Source organism: Erithacus rubecula, assembly GCF_903797595.1.
Source record: "Erithacus rubecula genome assembly, chromosome: 10".
Classification (NCBI taxonomy): domain Eukaryota; kingdom Metazoa; phylum Chordata; class Aves; order Passeriformes; family Muscicapidae; genus Erithacus; species Erithacus rubecula.
In genome coordinates this window covers 9,773,679-9,795,714 of record NC_136662.1, presented here as the reverse complement: position 1 = coordinate 9,795,714, position 22,036 = coordinate 9,773,679, and the positions used below count along the sequence as shown (strand labels likewise).

At 40.9% G+C, this 22,036-nt stretch overlaps 1 long non-coding RNA gene across 1 annotated transcript in view; it reads right to left on the bottom strand.

Annotated features, from left to right (window-relative positions):
• Positions 1 to 3,018: 3,018 nt before the first annotated feature.
• Positions 3,019 to 22,036, bottom strand: part of LOC306805987 — a 49,724-nt gene continuing 30,706 nt past the window's right edge. Inside the window, exons 6-7 of the long non-coding RNA XR_013775353.1 lie at positions 5,786 to 5,921; positions 3,019 to 5,196 (exon numbers count right to left, since the gene is read on the bottom strand). This is a non-coding gene — a long non-coding RNA (uncharacterized lncRNA). The remainder of the gene's footprint in view (positions 5,197 to 5,785; positions 5,922 to 22,036) is intronic.

Sequence of the window (22,036 nt, the reverse complement as noted above, 5' to 3'; positions counted from 1 at the left end):
AAGGGGTTCTTTGCATCCCACTTATTTCAGGTGGTTTCGCAATTTCCAGGTAGACATGGAAAAAAAGAAATATGCTTGCAGTGGGGAACATTCTTCCTTTCCCCACTTCTGTGGGTGAGCATTAAAAAGTATTTCTTCCCTATAAAGTTAATCTGTGCTGTATTTCATCTCCCATGAGCTTGAAAGCTTCATCAGGGCCTGAAGTTCCTGCAGTGTAACCTGCCATGAACTTCTTTCCCTCCATAGGGATCTACAGTAACACAAGCTAAACTGCTGCTAAAAGCACAGCAAATTCAGCATCTGTAGGAATTTCTTCCTTATGATTAGCATGCCTTGACATGTTTCTTATTACACATTTGAAAAAGAGTAAACTAGTCTTTTCTTGAATGAAAAAGATAATGACAAAAGCTAAGTTGCTTGGGATGTGAGGTTAAGCATACAGTAGTTCAGAAGACTGTCTGTCTCTGAAAATCCCAGCAAATCAATTATATTTCAGAACCTGGCCCAGTATTAGTAGGCAAAAACAGACAAAGTCAAAAGGCAGATTCAAAGTGACTTTCAGATACAAATCATAGTCATTATTAGCTTGACAACAGGAATAGGCCTAAAAGGATAATGTTTGATAATAGAGCTGGTGACTTCTTCTAGTTCCTCCAAAGATATAATATAAATACAATATAAAATATATAGTGTAAATACTAGTGAAGTGAGTGGGGAACTTTTTTTTTCTATGACCTGTATATTATATGCAGTGTAGAAAAGTCAGAACTATACTGTAAGCAAAGATATCAGGAAAAAATGTGAAATCCCAAGCTCTTTAAATCAGTTGCAAAACATACCTCGAGAATGAAGTTCACTAAAGTAGTAAGATTTCTGGAGAAACTACAGAACTGATCAAAGAGATCCTCTCCTCACACTGGAAAAAGCCTTTCATCCACCAAGGACCTGCTCCTGCTCACCTTGAGCTTGATAAGCTTTGTCTGCTATACACTAATTGATATCATTGAGAGCAGGTGACTTAAATTAGCAAATTTAGCTCCAATTCATGACTAAATATGGAAATGCCTATCAGAGGCAGAGACTGTTTTGTATTTGTTATAATCTCCTCCTCCCCTGGGGCACAGTAGATGGAAAAGGAAGATTGAGCTTTCTTTTTTTTCTTTTTGTGGTTACATGAGAGTCACAGAGGATAAGACCCTTGTGCTTTCCCCTTGCTGGAAGGGGCCTTGCTGCAGAGCCTGCATGCAGTGAGTGTACAATACAGCAGCTCACCACCTCCAGATGAGTGCAGGTGGATGATAGATCCATGGGATTGTGTGAGCCAGGTGAACAGCTGCTTTTTGTGCATTATTCCCAAACTCACAGGACCCAGTGGGATAATGTGGATCACAGTGTTGCTCTATGGTTGTACAGAGATGTAGCACCCCTTGATTCTTCCTGCATCTTCTTGTGATCTTCATACTCATTGCTCTTCAAATTACATATGATAGGAGCTGTTGTGATCTACTGCCCATTTCATCTCTGTGTTTCCTCTCAATAAACAATGCTTGAGAGCCTCTGTTTGCCTTCTTAAAAACATAATAAATAAAGCTAAAGTGTGAAATATTTTTTTAAGAACAGCAAGATTATTTTATGTCATAGAATCATTGCATCAATTATTTTACCAGCTACTTCTTTTCATCTTGTAGATTTGACTATAGGAGCCTTGTATAAACTCTACATAGTGCTACCAGAAACATCCAGTATTTTACCCTGGCTGCCCTCATTGTGTAATAAAAATATGTGATCACTCAAAATTCAATGTGTTATAAATACTGGGTTTAGGGAGGAGTTTCCCATGATATTTCATATGCAATTGTCTTCAAGTCTGTGGGATATCAGAACCTCTCTGCCTCACCTTCCATCTTTCTGCTCTCCAAAGGATTGCCACAGGCTGGGCAAATTGAGAAAGTATTGGTAAATAATTATGAATGGCCTGTTGTGGCAGCACTTCTGTCTTTTATTTATCTATTTGAAGAGTATTACAGCCACACTATCAAAGAACTACTGTTCATCTAGTACTTTTGCCATAAACAGAAAATGTAACTTAAAGTTTTCTGATAAATTCTATAAAATTGATTTCTTGAGCAGAATAATGTGTTATTGATGGGTATTTACCCATGAAAGTAGAGACTGAAATTCTGATTAGGCGTGTATCTTTTCCAATATATTTCTATCAGTGAACTGATTTGGCAAATATTTAGACCCAAAGGTCAGGACTGTTTATAAGTCCCATTGATTTGAAAGTTGAATGTCTGCCCAAGATCAAACACAAAGAAGAATGCTTTCCTAAATCAATTTATTTAAGTCTGTATGTAAGTGCTCTGTTGAATCAGGGCCTAAAGTCAGCAACATATCAGGAAAGATAATGAGTTTGGGCCAAATATGTGTATTAACAGCCAAAACATACAATGAACAAGGAACATAATTATTACTTGGATTTGAACCAAGATCCCTAAATGTGTAAGTTAACCAGACCTCTAAATTTTGTTTCTTTTGAAGCTCTTAGCATTAATCTAAATGATGAGACAGGTTAGTTTTACCTGTACACACTGGGATGGCCTTTCCTTGTCCTCTGCTCTGCATCTGGATCTGCTTCCCAGAGAAGTCACAATATTAGCAGGATTTCTGATTGAGTTTATCTTGCTAGGATGGTACAAGAGATATTCCTAAACTGCAGGGCTGGGAAGGGCTCTGGACCCCCAAAGCTTAGGGATTAAATGTTTTGTTTTCTGCAGTGTCTTCAAACAGAAGTATATTTTGAGTTCCTGTATAAAGCAAGTAGAAAGTCATCCTAACAAACACAGGAGATTATGAATCTGGCAGAGCACAATGTAGATCAAAATGGTTTTAATCATTACTCCCTGTTTTAATTACTACTTGACACATTATCTCTATTGTCCTTCTACAAGTCTGTCTTTTGAATGAAATATTAAAGGCAAGTTACAGCTGAAAATATATGCAGTCTAGAAAGAAAATGGCTTTGAACTATTTGAAATGATTTATTGTCCACATTTCTTTATGAATATTTATTTGCCATAGTGAAAGCAATTCAATAAAGAGAAAACATGAGGACCAGTTAACTGAACATTTGCATACTCTAACAGTTAAAATAGGGGAAAGAAAAATAGTATGCTGCATCAGAATGGTGTTAATGTTTGGTTTTTCTCTTTCCTGTAGTTCATTAATATGCAAGATTCAGACCCTGAAGAGGAGATATAAAAATAGCCTACAAATAAGTATCTCCAGCCTTTATATATTCCCATTCAGAAGGAAATAAACATGTTTGTAGAGGGATTTTCAAGGCCTGGGTAGAGACTATAATTTTATTTCCATACTACTTCAGGTAGCTGGCTGTAAATCTTGCTTTTTGCAACAATCACAGGTAATCTAAATCTTTATCCTGTCAGGACCAGAGGTCCCTCATTCCCTGGCATTCCTCAGAGGAGCAGCTGGCTATCAAATGAGACATGAGCACAGTGATTATTTTAGTGTTTAAGCATGGCTTTGTGCACCAAAACCAAGACCACATGCAGTGGTGCTTCTTTTCTTCAGTCTCAGTGGAGGAACAGAGTTTTTCGTGGTATGCACTCTCATTTCTCCCTGCTTGAATTAATTTCATCGACCAAAATGCACTATGTGTTAGACTTGGAATGAACTTTGTTCCTCAGAGTTTCTTAGTGATGCTCTGATACCCAGTTGCAGATGGGGCCCTGACAGATTTTGTACTGATTTTCATGATTCCATTTCTCTTCTTCTGCTTCGTCTTTTTTTTTTTTTTTAGACAAGACTGGTGCTGCTTGAGAATTCACATGCAAATGGAGATGTTCACTGGCACTGTCTCACAAGGAAGCTTGGCTGGTTGGTTTTTAGAACTGATGAACTGAAGAGTATATCAAGGAGTATTTGGGAAAAGATAATCCTAATATATAATAGTTCTTGAGAAGGATGGTTACAGCAGTAAAACACAGACTTTGGACAAATACAGAATTCTCTATGCATCAATATTCCATTCTTCTAAGCAAGAATGATAATAACACTATTTATTTCTAGTAATAATTATGATTATTATCTACCTGAAAGCTAGCTGTGAGGCTAAATCATTAATATTTTCAAATTATTTCACAGTCCTAAACTAGAATTTGCCCTGAGAGTACTAAACATAATAATTTTCTCTGTATGCTTATTTCATTTTCCTTTGGTAAAAACACACTTAATGTGTTGTTCTCTTTACATTTGTCTACATAAAACATTTTAAAATTCCAGCTGTTGAGCTTTTCTAGAAGTTAATAACAGAAAAAATTGACATTATTGTATTTATTGCTTTTCTCTTCCTTTTTTGTCACATAGTCTTTTACCCCACATAGATATCACAATATCATTATCATTATCTAGGAGCTTGTCACTGCATATAGAAATAAAGAAGTTGAGACCTACACTTGCTGTTTATTTTCTTGCCTGAATTTGGAGTTGACAAGAAACCACACACTGGTTCTCTTGAGCTCTCTTGATGCACCACTTTAAATATATTTTGTGTTCAGGGAGTTTAAGTTGCACACCAGTTAGATGCTACCCCATAATATATTTGTAGGTATCTCAAATGTTTTCTTTCTTCTGCCGTTTACCAGGCTCTGCATTTATTGGCAAATGTGCATCAGTTACAAGTGAAGATAGCCAGATCCATTTCCCCTTGTTGTTATCTGTTGGATAGCTAGACTCTAATGGCTGAAATCTACATCTACCAGCATAAAAGCCACAGGATATGGCACTGGGATCTTGTGGTTCCAATCAGCCTCCTGGTATTATAGCAGTACTTTTATTTAACTGTGTTTCTCCTGAGTTCAGCGTGCTCAGCCTCGCTGGCTGTTTTGCATTGCATCTGCACTGTGTTTTGTGATAATTGAAAACTCAATACAGCCCCGAGGCACCAGCACAACAGGGCAGGAGCAGGCTGGGGCATCACTCAGAACAATGAGGCAGGCAGGCAGCAGCCAGCAGGGCCAACCAGCCCCAGCACATCTCCAGCAGCAGTCAGCTGGGTCAGGGTCAGCAGCCAGGGTCCCATGGCGTGTGGCAGCTCTGGGAGCAGTGTCCCTCCATCTGCCACCGTGGGCTGTCATCTGGGAGCACAGACTGCAGGCAGAGTCCGAGGCTCACCTGGAAAATCACAGGGACAGATCAAAACCAGATTCACGGCCATGCACTCCACTGACAGGTCCCATCCTGCACATGCCCTTCCCAGGGTGGTTCCTGTTCCTAAAATGTCATCTAGGCATTAGCAGAGAATAGATCAGATTTTTTTTTCTAGTGTTTCAGAAGTGTAACATGAATCAACAAATGTCACTTGCTATGTGAATGCTCATATTTAGAATTAAAACAAATTACTTAAATTAAGTGACTGGAGTAAGCCACAGCATTTCTTCCTATTAGCTTATGTAGGAAGAAAAAATGCCTGGAGTGTAAAAATGAGAAAAGAAGAAATAATGACAAAACAACTTGTGGCATGAAGAAGATAAATATTTCTTGCCTTTCCTCTTGGCTCTATGAAGATTTTGTCCAACAACCTCAGCCAAAACTTTTTAGTGAGTGATTTGTGTGTCTGACTGAAGGAAGACCCAGTTGTCTCAGGGGCAGCTTTGCAGTGTTTCCAGGAAGCAGACAAGTCTATGCAGTGGAGTCACAGGCTTTTCATGTCAGCAGCACCTGAGCTGATGGGGTGGTTCAAGGGAGTAAGATGTGGCCCTACCTTGTAGCAGCACCCCCAGAAAGTTGCTGATGTTAGATTGTCTCCATAGACTGAGGATCAACAGCTTTCCATGAGCCATTTGGTGAAGGAAGGAAAGAAGGAAGGTGGACTAGTCCAGGAAACTTAGGCTGTAGGGCTGTAAAATTGAGAAAGATTGAAACATTCCACCCATTGGGGTTCACCCTTAAAAGTGTATTTGCATAAGGGATTAAAACCCCCGGGTTGTCTTTACAAACACACTTACAGCCACCCTGAGGAGCAGATCCCCTGCCCTGCCTGGTGGTCTGGCTCCATCCTGCCCCTTTGCCAGCCCAGCAGCTCAGCTCCCAGAGCCAGGGCTCACCCTGCAGGGCACCCAGCCCGTGTCACAGGGCTGCACCCCGGGGCTTGTGCCACCTCCATGCCAAGCTCTGCCCTCCCAACTCCAGCTCAGGCACTCGCACGGGTGGCAGGAGTGGCAATCTGGGTGTGTGTTCATGTTTCCATCTCCAAACTTCCTGCTCAGAGTGTGGCCTCTTAGGCCTCTATTAGGTCTCTGCTTTAGGGGTGTGATTATGTATATTTCCTGCTCATAGCATAGTGTTAATTAATCATTATTTCTAAAGTTATTTTAAATTCTCAGGCAGTGGTATCTATTATTTTCCTTTGACTCTTCTCTTACCTTCTTCTTCTTCTATTTAGTATAAGGAGTCATCAGTGGTGAACTGATTATAAGAAACTAATTTATATCATCAGTCCAGTAGTAGGACATACGTCTTAAATCATCTAAGATAAATACTTTTAATTAAGCAAATGTCCTACTCAATTCACTGTGGACAATCCCATCATAATGGATATTACTACTGCATGCTAAATCTTAATCTTCATCAATACTGAATGCACAACACAAAACCATTATATAAAAAAAGTAGGCTTACTGCAATATTGCCATTTTGAAGCTGCCAGCTTTTATATTCATTAATATGATGGCAACAGACTCCCAGCTAACAAATTTTAGTGCAGATCAGAATTTTTATCAGATATGTATATGAGATCAAATATATACTGGACTATTATTTGCAGTTTTTATTAAAAAGTTAAATTGGGATTATTATAAACTCCTTTCAGATTCTTAATAAAAAAAAAAAATAAGAAGTTAAAATCAAATTAGATTTCCTGGAAGAATTTTAAAAGGCTGCAACAGCAGTAAAGTCAGCAGGCACCACACAGCACAAGGAAGTATTTACCAGCCAGAAGATGAATGTCTCTTCACTGAGAGTCTACTGGGTTTACTTTACAAGAATTTTTGAGAGACAGAGAGAGGAGAAAGCAAGAAAAACTCCAAGCCAATGCTTTCCTAACCTAAAACATCATATTGCTTCTGGATCAAAGCTTTCAAATTCTGATGTAAACTGGTTTCTTGCTCTTCTGACCAAAATCGCCTCTTTTTCCCCCTCCCTCCATCTGTTCAGGCTTGGATTTGGAAGTCTCAACTCCCAAGGAAGAAAGCCTGATCCCTTATTGCTTCAGTTGTGGTGTTGAAACCCATTAATATTTCTCTGGCAGGTACCTTGACCCTGGTGCCCTTGAACATGCTCAAAGAAACACAGGGTATTGCAGAGCCTTTGTCCCTGGGAGGATTACCAGGGTTGCCCTGGAGGCAGCCTGGAGGTGTTTTAATAGGTAATAGGGGTGGGCTTCACAGCTGGCTTCAAGCTTTGCCTCAGGCTGCCCCTGCTCACAACACAGATGCAGCCATTGAAATTAGGGGGTAAAGCACAGCTCTGTGTACGAGTTAGAGTGTGAATCCTCACAATCTGGTGGAGGATATCTCCAAATATATCCTTCCCCCACCAGGACAGGCACCCCAATGGAGGGTGCAGGGACTGGAGACCTGTGCTGCTTCTGCCACTGACTTCTTCTCTGACCTAGAGTCAGTTACTTAAGCTCTCTCTCCCACTCTCTTTCTTGTCTCTCTGGCCTCTCTTGTGGCTTATCAATTGTCTGATGGAGAGACTGCAGCACTCTGTGAGGTTTTGCTGTGCTTAGCCAAGTAGGTCCTGGTCTCAGCTGGGTCCTGTGGCTACATCATGGTAAAAATAAATAGATATTAGTGGTGACAACAGTATCCTTTTGTGTGTGAACAGTAAGTTCCTAATGGAGGAAAAGCCTCTTCTCTGAGTTTTGTCTGCAAGTTAAGGTTCCTCTTCCCTCACTCAGCTGGAGAAGATACCGCTTTTGTAAATCACACAAAACTTATAATGTAAAGTGGAACACATCTTTGATTATACTGAATACTATCCTGTCTGCAATTTACCCTTGCTGCTTCAAAGGACACAACATGATTAAACTAAGAAATGATAGACTGAACATTATGTGTTAGGATGGTAAAAGATTTTTCCTACCTAAATAGGAAACAATCATAAAAAACAGTGCAAATACACAAGAAAGTGTTTTAACATATTTAAACAAGCCACCCCACTGTTGCTTTATATTGTATTGCTACTTGTATTGTATTCCTTGCTCAGATTACTGCAGATACTTCTCCTGAAGCCTACAATATTTACTTTTCAAAAACTATGAACTGTCGTGATTTTTTAATGGTGTGAATATCTTCCCTCCATAATTTCATATGTACCTTTACCTGCTCAGTCTGTCATCATTTCTGCATTTCCCTGGGTGAGTCCAGATCCTTGCAGTGACATTTCTCAGACTGTAGATCTGTGCAGGGCATTTCCCCAGAGCTGTTAATGGCATTGTTTAGCAGTGAGCCATCACTCACTGTTTGATATACACCAGGTTCTCTGCATTATCCCAGTTTTATAGACCCGAGAAACAAGGTGTTGCATTTGGCAGCAATTAGCCCAGAACATGCTCAACATGTGAATGGGAGAAGGACCAACACACCTGCAGCTCACATTTTATTATTTCTGCTGTTGTGTCCTCCAATATTCCCAGTTGCACTGTGCCCTCCTAAGAGGATTTCAGAGAATGATCAAAGTAGAGCCAAGTGCTTTTGCAATAACACATTCAAATACTGCATCAAATAATGTAACTTTCCTAATTTTGAAATGTGACTTTGCCATGCTTAGTAACTTCTACCCTGTCTCTGATGATTTCTGGGTCTGCTGCCAGTAACATTATACATTCCTAGCCAAATTAGCATATGATATTTTTTGCTTGTACTCCAGTGGTAAGGTCTGTTTGCTGTTTCCATATAGATGTATTTTTGACAGGAAGAGCAATTCTATAAGCTCAGGATGAAAAGCTCATCAATTGAATTGGTACCACATTACCATGGCAACAATATAATGCTAATGAAATTGTGACTGTTGAACCTGTTTTATGGAACTCTACAAAATGGGCTTCATAAAAGGTGAAATCTCGTTGATTAGCAAATGTTTCAAAGCATGATGAAAACCTGAGAAACACATGTGCTGTGACTTTTTAATCACGTTATCATCCTCATTTAAGATAACATATTGCTCTTTGTATGAGAATAGTGCTCTCAAAAAAAAAAACCTATATGGTAAATCTCTGTTTCTCCAGGTTTTAGCATGCACCACAGAGACTCACTCACCTCTGTGCCCTGGCTCACTGGCTCAGTTGGCAGAGGCCTGTATTGAGTCATGCAGTTTTTGCTGTTTATCTCTCTCAGAATGTGTAAAATTTACTGCTACTGCACCTGCAATAAACCTTTCTGTAAGAAAAATGTGGCTTAGTTTATATAAAATTATTCCACAAAAAGACACCCTTTTAGATTGAGCCCTACACAGAGAAGGGGTGGTAGCAGGAATGCACTCTTCACTTCCCACCTCCCTTCTTTTTGCCCATTTTGCAGTTTACTGTCATGTAAACTCCCAGTAGAGAGGAGAGAGCCACCCCAGCTCTCATTCCTCAGGACAGCAGCTCTTGCTGGAGGCAGGGTTTGATGTTGTGCCTACTTTTAAACAAAAAACTGCTGAGCACTGGAATTTCCTGGTCCTTCATGTCTCTGGACAGGCTTCTGGGGAGGTGCCTCACCTCTTAGTGTCTGTGCCTTCACCACCAAGCAGGATTTAATTTTTAGACAGATAATAGGTAATATTTTTCTTTGTTTTACCTTGGGAATAACAATGTGTCTCACCCCATGCAGTCCATCTCCTAGTCCAGGTAAATCAGAACAGAAAAGCAGGTGTGCCAGCAAGCATTGAGCTCAGTGTGCATTCACATGAGTGTTGTATAAGAATTTAGAAGAGACAATGGGTGGACACTGCTCATTTTAGTGAAATGTTGGTCTACATGGCACAGAAGTCAGCAGAAATCTTCACAACATTAGATTTAATGGGCTTTAAACCAGGGCTTTAAAGGGCTGTTTCTGAAAGCTCCATGTTTGATCCTATTTGGAAAAGGAAGCCCTGTCTAACATTTCATTATTTCCATGGTTTTTGGGAAAGCAACACACCGAATTTCTGAGTTGATAGAAATATAATGTAATGTAATTTCCCTTAATATATATTTTGCACTGGCTGACAGTTTTATTAAGCAGAAGCAATAATCATCATTATTCAGTGTAATAACCATCTCATTAGAAATGGTCTAATTTTCCCTAATTTTAATTTACCTCTCAGACTAAGCTGTTCTAAAATTACTGAGGTGCCTACAGTTCAGTTTCGTAAGACTTCAGCAGAAACATAAGTCTTCAGAAAGCAATACTGACTTGTTGCTGCTAGAACAGTGATATGCCAGACTTTGTGAGAGAAAAGGAAGTACAGAAAATTCAGGTTGGAAAATTGCTATATCACTTCTTATTTCTATTTCCTTACTGTCTTGTAAGTAGCACTTTCTGCATGCATTTTGCACAATGATAAATTGTGCAGTTGCCTTTGAGCCCTGCATGCACTACCCTTTAGTTTTTTACCTGGCAAAGGGTCACACCAAAGAGTCCTGCTAAGGGGGAGCTGACAAGCAGAAATATTTCTTGGAGAGACAGAGAAGGAGATGAAGACACTGATCACATTTCATTATCATCCAATGAAAATAGGATGTAAACTGTGACATCCAGGCAGATTATATATGTCAGGCAAGCAGATGTGAGCAGAAAAATGTAGATGCTAAACCTTACCTAATAGGCTTACTCTGTGGATTATTCTCAATGAGCAAGGCTATATTCAGTGTGGCCTTGTATGTAGCTATAGTTAATATACAGGATGTAAGAAACATGCATTCATAAGTGAATCTGGGGACATTCCCAGCTGTGCTGAAGTTAATGCTCTTTGATATACTTTGGAGATCCTAAAGCACTTTGAGTGTCATATATTTCTACAGACACCACAAACAGCATTAGGGCATTTATATAGCTTTAGTTCCAAGATTTCAAAGGGCACTCTGTTTTCTCTAAAAATGTGCTCAAAAAATTCTATATTCAAACAGCATTTATGCATACAAACTGCTATAGCAGCTTAGCTACTTGATTTGGTTGTGCCTGTTCTGAAAACACACTTGATCAAAAGCATTTTGTTGCAATCACAGAGATAAGTAACCTCACATGAACAAGGAAGCACTTTGCAGGTTATATTATAAAATAGACAAATTGTCTAAAGCTTTTGTTTATCATCAGATGTTATTCTGTGTAGTTCTGAGTCATAAAAAAATAATTTTTTTTTGTTTGCTGGGGGTTTTTAATGTTCCCCTAAAATATCACAGAAAATGCAGTCTCTTCTGTGGAAGCACTCTACTTATGAAATCTCTTCTCTTTGAAATTCTGAGCCTTTTCCAGCTGTAGTATTCTTTGCTCAGCTATAACACAAAGTACAGCAGTGAAAAGCATTACACTATTATCCCAAGATAATTTGATAGTCTGTAAATGTATTTTCCTGCCTGTGGTTCCAGACATTATGCTCTCATTTGAAGTAATGATTTGCAGTTATTCATACAATTCAAGTTAGTCCACATTGGTTTCACCCTGAACATTTCACCTGCATGGAACAAGCATGGTTTATCTGTAGCTTGTGCCAGCTAGAGTAGATTTTTGGGGTGATTTTTGCAAGGCACAGTCGCTCAGCAGTGCAGTGGGGTGCCCGCTGTAGACAGGCAGCTCCTGCAGGAGTGGTGCAGTGACTCACTGGCAGCTGCCTCCTGCCCACGTCAGTGTCATCACAGCCATGCTTCAGCAGGAGTCTGCTGGACATGTTGAATGCTAAGTTCTGACATAAACCCACAGCTCTGATCTGATGTGGTCAGGAAATACAGCATGGCACTTTCCAGAAGTACTTACCCTGCTTTTCTCTTTTGCCTTCTGTGTGGGATGTGAAAACTCACCTTGAATTCCTCTTGATTTTCTGGAGTTTACCACACCATTCCCCCCAAAGCTGGAAACAAGTGATCCAGTGTTAACTGGATAGTTGTTTCACCCCCAATGCCCCCACATGCCAGAGTTATGTAGAATTTGCAATGTTTGTGTGTGTGTGTGTGGACACAGGCTTTGGATTTGCATGGGCTCAGAGTTCACCTCCCTTACTCTCCCTTGGGAGCCTGTGGTGGGAACAGACTGACATAAGTGACAGTCATTTACTGCTGGCTCATCACTGGTCAGCAATGGATGGAGCACTCTGTGATGCTGCAAGAAGAAATCTGTGTGACTCCCAGGTGATCCTCCTCTGGGAGCCCAGGTGAGTTCAGAGGAGCCATGCACTGGTAACATCCACTGAGCTGCCTGCTCTCTGTGGGCATCAAAATGCTCACCAACACAAAAAAAAACCCATTAAATATTACTTCCAATGTCTTTTCCATTCCTGGGTACCACCCCGGTTCATATTTGATATTGGGAAAAATATTGATGTCTCGTGAGTGAATCGCAGAAAGGTGCAGTTCTCACTTGGGGTGGTCAGCAGCTGGGCCAGGAATTTCCACCTCTGCTTCCCTGCTTCTCTTATCCCCAGCTGCAGTGGCCCCAGAGGGTGTTTGAGTGGAGTGGGAAAGTTACAGTTCAAATAAAGCAAATTGGGACAGTAAATATTCAGAAATCATCGTGTCTCTCCTCTCTCATCTGTTCATGGTATCTTGGATACTGTGGTGACAATTGTCAGTTTCTTTTAAAAAAATTTTAAAACCGCAAACAAATATTTAAAATACTACTTCTGTTTTGCTGAAAATCTTTAGTCTTTTATTTTGAGAGAAAAATTAATATCAACATGTCTTTCCAGGACAGTGTAATTTAAGAACATCAGCACTTTAAAAAGTGCAATAATCCCAGTTTACCATCCTGATGTCAGTTTATGATAACATTTATGACATTAATATAATGGATTATGACCTTTCTTGGCTTGTCTGACTGACAGTTATTCATATATAACACAGTACTTATCACCTTGGTGCTTCCATAATAATAATCCCTTCAATTTTCTGAGCTGTGTCATCAAAACATGTACTCATAAGTGTTGATCTCATCTCTGGGAGAGTAGCACTAGGATCTCCTTTTGAGCTTTATGTCACCTAAAATCTAGAGCGAAATTGAAGACCAATTGCAGAAAAATACCCTGTCTCTAACTTTATCACACAGTCTGCATAATTGCCCTTATGATTTTAAATGATTTGATGAGTTCTGTCAAAATGCTGTGCCTTTCTGTGGTGGAAGTTATTGAAGTTCAGAAATGCCATTATTCTGTACAACAGGAGCAACCTTGAGGAAATACACAATAGATGGTGTGCTACAATGACTTACCTTGGCCTTTCTTTTTCTATTTTTTTGCTCTTTAATCTCCTCAGGATAGACAGAATAAAATACATTTTCTTCAATATTTAGAGTGAAAATTTGCTGTGCAATTTGTACCTGCTTTCCTCATGCCTGTTTTTACTAAACAGGGTGTCAGGATATTCTTTTTAGGTTAGAACTTTCCCATTCATCATACGTAAAAGGTGAAAGAGGAAAGTGAAAACTTTTGTTATGTTTCTAAGAATTGACCACTTAGCAAATACTAATGATGTTTGTGGGGATAAGGAGTCACTTGGCAATCCTGGCTCAGACAGCAAGGCTGTAACAGCCCTGCTGTATTCCTGTTCCTTCCCTGTTTGCCCTGGGCTAATTGTTCAGCTCTATCCAAGCAAACCTGGGCACGGTGTGAAACAGCTCACACCAGTGGAGTGGGAGCAGGAGCATCCTGAGCAATGGAGATGACTCCTGCACCTCCCAGGCTGTGAGTACAGCACGCAGTATTTACACAGTACAGACGTCCTCATGCATATTTAAATTAATATTTTAAAGAAACTTTATGTCTTTAAGCCAGCTGAACAGCTTCATGTGCCTTGGAGCACAGAGACAGGACGTTGCCATCCACAGTGGGGCTCTGCTTCCCCAGCAGACAGCCCTGCCTCTCCCGGAGGGCTGAGGCTCTCCAGCCCTCCCTGTTCCCTGGGGCTATGCTCCACTGTCATTCTGGCACTAACATCCCATCTACAGGAATGTCAAGTTCAAGCAAGGACAAGCCTATAGCACTGCGAGGCAGCCCTGGCACATATCTGTGACTACACTGATCCCTCTGACTTCTCCCCAGTATTTTGTCAAGAATGTGACATGCTAACTTTTTTTGTTCCTAATTATTTTTTTTAAATAAACCAGCCCTGTGACAAGGTAGCTGCATGCAAGGCAGGAGTAATGCTGTTCTGTGGGCAGAACAGAGGTGCCCTGGTGCTCAGCTGTCACCTTCTGAAGCTGCCTTCAACATTCTGAATGAAAATGGTTCATCAGTGACACATCCTGGGCTGGCTTTTCAGGCTGGGTGCTGATGAGCAGCCATTTCTATCCCTGGGCTTGGTGATTAGTTTTATTCAGCTGAGAGACAGGTACTTGGACATTTGTCACCGTTTCTTTGAAAAATGTGTGCATGTTTTCTTGGGCTATCAAGTGGGACATATGGGAGCTGGATTCCATCTTTCATTAGATCTTGGACATTGTGTCCTCCTGAGACAATTAATTAGCATGATGTTCTTGGCTGCTAATGTTTGATTTCAGATTTCAGTGGCAACAGACTTGGCAACACAGATTTTGTGAGGATGGTCTAATGGTTTAGGTTATTAGCCGTGGCCTCCACACAGCTTTCTTCAACCCCTCAGCTTTTGCAGAATTCCCATTGCTGTGCAGACAAGTCCCATGGTTTCTGTCCCTGCTTTAGGTCTCTCATTAAAAATTAAATATTACAGCAGTTTCCTGTTTCACAGGACAGGTGCAGGAGAGATTGCACCTCAGCAGAGGCCAGCAGCACCACTGCAATCCTCTGCCACCCCAGCTCCATGATGGAGAAGCTGTTCTGCAAGGCTTCCCTTTGATCCTTCCACAGTTTAAGGAAAAATCATTTACAGCAGAAATCTGTCAAATGAACACATTTCTATTTGTTTACTTTCAGTTTGCTCACTGTAGATAGCTGCAGGCTGTGCACACCTTTATCTTTGGGAAGGACATCTGTGGAAAAGGTTGAGTGAGGTATTTGTTGCAGCTCCTAGGTAAGGTATAGCCCTCAGCTGGTGTCTTCCATGAGTGATCATTTCCAAACTACACCCTCTGAAATCTTGTGATATACAGCAAAACCACACACTTCTAACCTATGGTTACAATCCAGAGATATAGACTGATTGCTTTGGTTTTATTACCTCAACTATATTCATAATCTTATATAATTATAACAATTCATGGCTCAAAACCAGTGTTAGTTACAGTTCAAAAAACGTTATGCTCTCAAAGAGAGACCCAAGTAAAATACAAAATATCTATTGAGTACAGTTATAGAGTAGATAACACATCCTCCTTGAGGATGAACACATGCTTTTCTTTAGTATCCCCTACACAATAACAGAGGGCTGAATTTTCCAGGGCAATGGAGAGAATGAACCTAGTGTTCTGAATTCAGAACACTAAAATGCAGGTGACATTTTATAGATGTATTTGTTAGAACTGTTGCACATAACTTGTTGTGTGTGTGGGAGCTTACTTAAGTGGTCATTACCGTATGTGATTTGAACTCACAAAACATTTCACAAACCTGTTTGGAACAGATGTGCTTCCACCCAGCACTTAAAATAAAATTAGTCCATGTTCTGAATTTAGATAACCCTTGCAGTCACTAAAATACAATCATGTCTACAATCACACACTTTTAAAGCATGTGTGAAAGGCATTACACAGAAGAAAAGAATGAAGATATGAAGAATATATCACTAAACAATATCTGCAGTGTTTGATATTCCTTCCAGATAGCTCATTCACATTGAAATGGAATGAGAAAGTGCAAAACATTAAATTGAATACGGCCTGTTTTTGCTTGGTGCTGCTAGGAGCTCTAATTCAAACACTGAGATTGAACTTTTTTCATACCTGACAGACAAACTTCCATTAATTAAAGCCAACAAAAATACAAGCAGGATAGCTGAACAATTGAAGTTGAATTTATCCTATATATCTAATTCACTCATGGCATGCTTTTTTAAACTTTTTTCTACTGCCCTTATTATCCCATGTTACCTTATTGCAGTGCTTTTTCAGAATCCCTTATTCCTCCCCTCAATTCAAGATCCATTTCTACACACCCAGCATTCACCTCCAATGCTCTGACTTTCAAGTGTCTTTTGCAGACCACCAGGAAGGAATTTGCAGAACACTGGCTGAAAGACACTTATTGTACAGCTAATAAGGAAGGTGGAAATACCATTAAAATTCTGACTTGTGCTGTAAAATGCCATGAAATTCTGAATTATGGCTCTGCCTTGCATCCCTGGTTGCACAATTGCACTCGAGCACTGCTGAGGTGCAGTGCAGCAGCTGAGCACACAGGCACTTTGCACCCTTACAGCTTTTTGCTCAGCCTCCTGATGGCTTTCCTGGGAGCTGATCACCATTAAGGCTGCAGAAGAAAGCACCAAGATAAAAGTTTAAGCTCTGAATTACTCTGATAGTTTTACTTCAGCCCCTCACATGCTGGTGGTCTTTGAAGCCATAGAAACTCCTTACCCATTCAAATATTTAGTTTTGGCCTCAAAGTTACATTTGTCCTGAAATTATTATCAGATGACAAGGACAAAGTAAAACACCTAAAAATAGAGTATTTTATCAATCATTTTCAAAAATTGAGGGAAAAACATGTATAATTATTTCATACTCTTCTTTCAAATCACTGATTTGAAAGCATTTGATGAGTGGGTATCACATCTGTATGATGGAACCAGGAATTTTCAATTGGTTGGTGTGATGGAACCTTGAGATCTGCTGTATGGATGGGAGTTTAGGTTTGAAAATTAAGATCCAAAGAAGCTGCATGAGAAAAATCCTTATGATTAAAAATTGAAGAACATTGATCGACATTATTGACTGACAATTGTAAATCTTTCATTTTACAGGAGAGCTGCTTTCTAATTTGTACACAAAAACCTTCAAAACATTTGGCCCTTTTCTGTACAGGTTCAAAAAAATATTTAACTGTATATGGCATAAATATTTTTTGCATGTTGATTATGGGACTAAACAAAGCAATACCAGCAATTAAAAAAAAAAAAAAAAAAAGCCATTTATTACAGTGGAATTGCTTACAGAACCAATAGCCAGCCTGAAGGGAGCTGCCCTTATGACAAATGTCCACGCATGATGTAAACCTCCTTTTTGGTGATGGTGTAGTAATTTCCATTGCAAGTGGGTATTACATTTTTAATTGATTCCTAGCAGCAAAGTCTGTAACCTTCACTGATACGTGTCCATTTCACAAGGTTATTGACTTTCGACATATCTTGTTAGATGTTATGATGAGACAGACTTTTTTTTTTTGCACAGATTGATGTATATTGATATTACATTAGTTCATCAAGGTTACAAATCACACTGCATTGCACTACATTTCACATTTTCTGTATCATGACAAGAGGTTTATAATATTCACTCTGGGACATATAAAGTGCCTTGCACCCATCCCTTGGATAAATAATTTAAGAAATTGTTGGGAAATCATACCTAATTAGTAGGATCTGCACTCAATAAGTGCCCTTTGATTGAAATTGTATTTGTATTTTGATAGGTATTGATTTTAGGAGTAGGAGAAATGAATAATACATTTTGCATTTCTCCACTGTGCACAGCAATAATCTGACAGAAATAATGGAGGAACACTCCTGGAATTGGCCTCTTTGGGGACCTGCATGCCTTTCCCTAGAAAGCCCATGGGACAGTTAAAGGCACTCCTGTGTGGAATAGCCTGATCCCCTTTTCTCCCATTGATTTGCTGCACAATCCTCAGATCCCTCAGCCTCTGAAAGCCTCTCCCTTTCCATCAGCAGGATGGAAACAGGGCAGTTCCTCAGCAGCTCACAGACAGCCACAGGACACGTGGAGAACAGCAGCAGGCACAGCCAGTGGGCACTGAGCACATCCCAGCTGGCAGTGCCCCGTGGAGCACAGAGCACTAGTGGGGTGCTGTGGCTCCCATGGCAGGAGCCCCAATGTCACCAGGTCCCTGTGACAGCAGCTGGAGCTGGGCAGCACAGAGAACACGCCCTGCCAGCCCCCCTGCACCAGCTCTGCCTGCAGGGCCTGCCTGCTGCTCTCCTGGCTGAATGGATTCAGAATGACTGGGCTGTCTTTGGGTGCTAGCTCCTCAGAGTGAGAAGAGGGAGCAAGGTGAAGTTGTGGCATGCAGATAAGCTGGGTGGCAGGCTGTATCTTCTGAGGCAGTGCAGGTGGGCAAGGCTGCTTGCATGAGTGCCCAGGGGTGAGGAGCACACACAGACAAAAACATCTCTGAGGCTGAAAACAAATCAGAATATAGAGGTATTTACAAACACTGATTTCCAACACCCAGCAGCTGTAACAAATGCAGACTTCGTGAGATAACCATAATTACAGAAAAGCTTTATTTTTGGTTTGGTTTTTTTTCAGCCAGTGTGCCAGCCCAAATTTGAAAGGAAAACCATAGGCTCAACTGTGCAACACAATAAATCATGGCATCAAAGCAAGCATCAAAGAGGCCCCTTGGCTGCTGGCAAACAGTACAGTCATAAGAAAAGAGACAATGAAAATACAATAAGTAGAAATAACGCTTTTTTTCCCATAATATAAACACTATAGACATTCTTTTAATACAAAGAAAAGCAGGATCCAATGTGACAGCTTTATATTTGCCAAGTATCATGGGAGGACTGTAAAATACGTCCTCCCCAAACCAAGCCAAAGGAGCAGAACGAGCCAAGATGTTCTCATCAGAACAAAGACATCCCTTTTCTTAGGTCTCAGACAGTTAGCAGGATTAATTTTGCTTTTTATTTATTTTAATCATCTCCGTTTCAAGCTAGCTTTCAGCTAGACATGCCAAAATATCTATTAGTGCCTGTCTATATAGGTATAGTCTACTGCACCAAAATCACTTTATGGTCTTCAAATAATGGAAATTATATTTAAGAGATTTTATGAACACATACCTTAAAAAAAAAAACCATTCTCAAGTAGACAACAGAGAGCCAGGACCATATGAAGCAGAGGGATTGCTGTCACATGGAAGAGCAGACGACCCATGTGTGTTTGAATCCTCAGCCTCTCACAGGAGGAAATTTAAAGAGTGCATAGTGGATTTCTTTGTGATGCTTTTTCTTTTTTCAGTTAATATGTTACATTCTTTTAGAAATATTACCTGCACATTAAGCCCTATATTTATATAATCATGAGTGATATGTAACTTTTCTGTCCTGCCCTACTACTTTCATGCAGATTTAGAGAAATCGAGAACTGACAACCCACAGCTGAGGTGCACAGGAGCAAACAGTTGAAAGCATGAGAATGGGGCTGCTCAAATATATTTTTACACTTCTCTCATTAAAGTTTCATCTGAAGAATTTTTGTGGGAGCCTTAACCAGTAAAACAGCACCCATCACTTTTAGGTTCCCAAGCAGCAGGGGCACAGGGGAAAGCAAGTATCAGATACACACAATCTTTTTCTTATGCCTGCTGTGCCCTCCCAGATGCAGTAATTCACACTCTTCATATCTTTTCATAAAAGAAAAGCTATATTAATTATCCTGAAGTATTTTTAAAGAAGATGAATATTGGAGAAGTTCTTACTTATTTCACAAGACATTCTGCTTTCCATGTAAAATGCAATGATTTTCCATGTAAAATTAATGATTGTAATAAGTTTCATTTTAAGGCAGGCCCCTCCTGGGTAACCTCTCCAGTAAAGTCTGATTCCAGGTGAAGCCAACATGAGAACCATATTTGCTTTTATGAATGCTGAAATGGTCCATGAATCTCAAATAGTATTGCACCCTCTGTTTTATAAATATTTTATGTGTTTTTCTTCAGTAAATACATATATTTTGCTTTTTGAATCTCAGGGCTCCTTTTGAGCTGTGTGGCTCTTAGAATGTTAATAGAGAAGTAGCAACATGAAACTGAAAATAAATGCTTTTAACAAACAGGGAAAGTCTATATTTCACCAAGGAAAGTATGGTTTAAAATAAAACAGACTCCTGCAATGTCTAAATCCTGCATATTTTCTGCAGAGCATGCCACAGCTATTGACATGCTGTTGGTTTTATATGTCCCAGGATGCATGAATTATTACTGTCATTTGACATTTTATATTCCTAGTTCCATAGCCTATAGCAACACTTACCGTCAGCTGTGGTAGACTATAGCAGACCTCTGGCAATGCCTCTTATTGATCAAGCACTGCTCACTGTTTGCCTGCTCAGTAATGCAAAGACATCCTAATTCTCTGAGACAGAAAACCCACAAGTTACTGCGTTTGGGATTTCTAGTCCTTTCAAGAGACCCAAGACACGGAACACAGACTACAGATACCTTCTCCCCCATTGGGAGGCAAACTGAGTTATCTCACAAGCTGCAAGTACTACAAAAGAAAGCACATTGCATGGTAATGCTAAAGAGAGAAGCAGGATGCTAACAAATGGTGCAAATATAACTGGTTATGAAAGGGACCTCGGGAATGAGAGAGCTGTTCTGCTGAGAGTCAATGGAGCTGTGCTGCCAGCTTTATTAACTCCTTTAAATGGGAGCTATGCAAAGTAATACAGGAAAAAATTATGTCAAAGGTGCTCCTGCTTATGATTTGAATAAAGGTAAATTTGCCCAGCGCTTACTTAGGTGAAATTCCCCCAAGACAGCAAGAGCCTAAGTTCATGTAAATAATAAAATAGAAATTGCAGATCACAGGGCAGCAGAACATGCCATGGCTGACCATGTAAAGACCCAGTGCAGCAGTGACTGGCTTGTTGGCCTAGAAAAAACATGCCCCACAAAGGAAAGATGATCCACTCCCAGCATGAGCAAGTCCTGTCAGGTAATGCAGCTCCACACAGCAGCATGTCCACCTCAGCCCCTGCCTCGAGGAGCTGGCTTATCCTGCTGCCTTCTCCCAGTCCATATTCCTCCCCTCTCTGACCTCTCCTTCTGCCAGGGAGCAGCCATGGCCCCAGCCTGGCTGCCCAGCACCCTGTGTGCTCAGCAGGGAGCAGAGCTGTGCCCACCTCTGCCCGAGGGCTCCTGAGTGAGTCACCAAAGGGGCAGCACGATGGCCAAGCCCTGAGAGTGGAAGGCTCCTGCACAGCCCTGCAGCAAGGTGCCCTGTGCAGGGGCAGCCAGGAGCCAGCTCTGACCCTCACCTGACCAGTGTGGCTCCTGCCATACTCACAGCTGCCCTTCCTCAGGGTCTGGTCCCTGGGCAGCATCCTGGCCCTGGGCCCTGCACAGGTCAGAGCTCACCCTCAGGACATGAGCACCCACGTGTTCCCAGGGCTAGCTGAAACACTCTGGTCACAGCCCATCCACACTGCTTGGCTAAGGACCAGCTTTGATGTGATGTTTGTGTGAGGAGCGCCCACCCAGCATCTACCCTATCCCAGCTGCTTGGGAATCCCTGTGTGGGAGAGGGCCTGAGGGCCTTCCCTGGTTCTGGGGACCCACCAGACCCAGCTCTCAGGGAGATCCAGATCTTGAATCTGACCCCTGCAGCCCAACCCCATTGGACTGTGGCTTTGTTCCTCTCTTTATCTGCAGAGACAGTGGCTGCAGCACCCTCCTGGCATGCTCTGCTGGTCTTCAGGAAAGAGCTTTTCCTGAAGCTACTGCTTTTTGTCCCATATCTTTGAACACAAGAGTAAGCCTGAAGCATGCATGGCAAAGGGGCTTTCTGCTTGCATTGCACCTTTCTGTTCATTCTCTCCCACTGTCTGACCCTTCTGCTTCCCTTACCTGTCCCATCAGTGTTACTCTGACACAAGTAGCCCCCAGCATCTTTTTTCCCTCG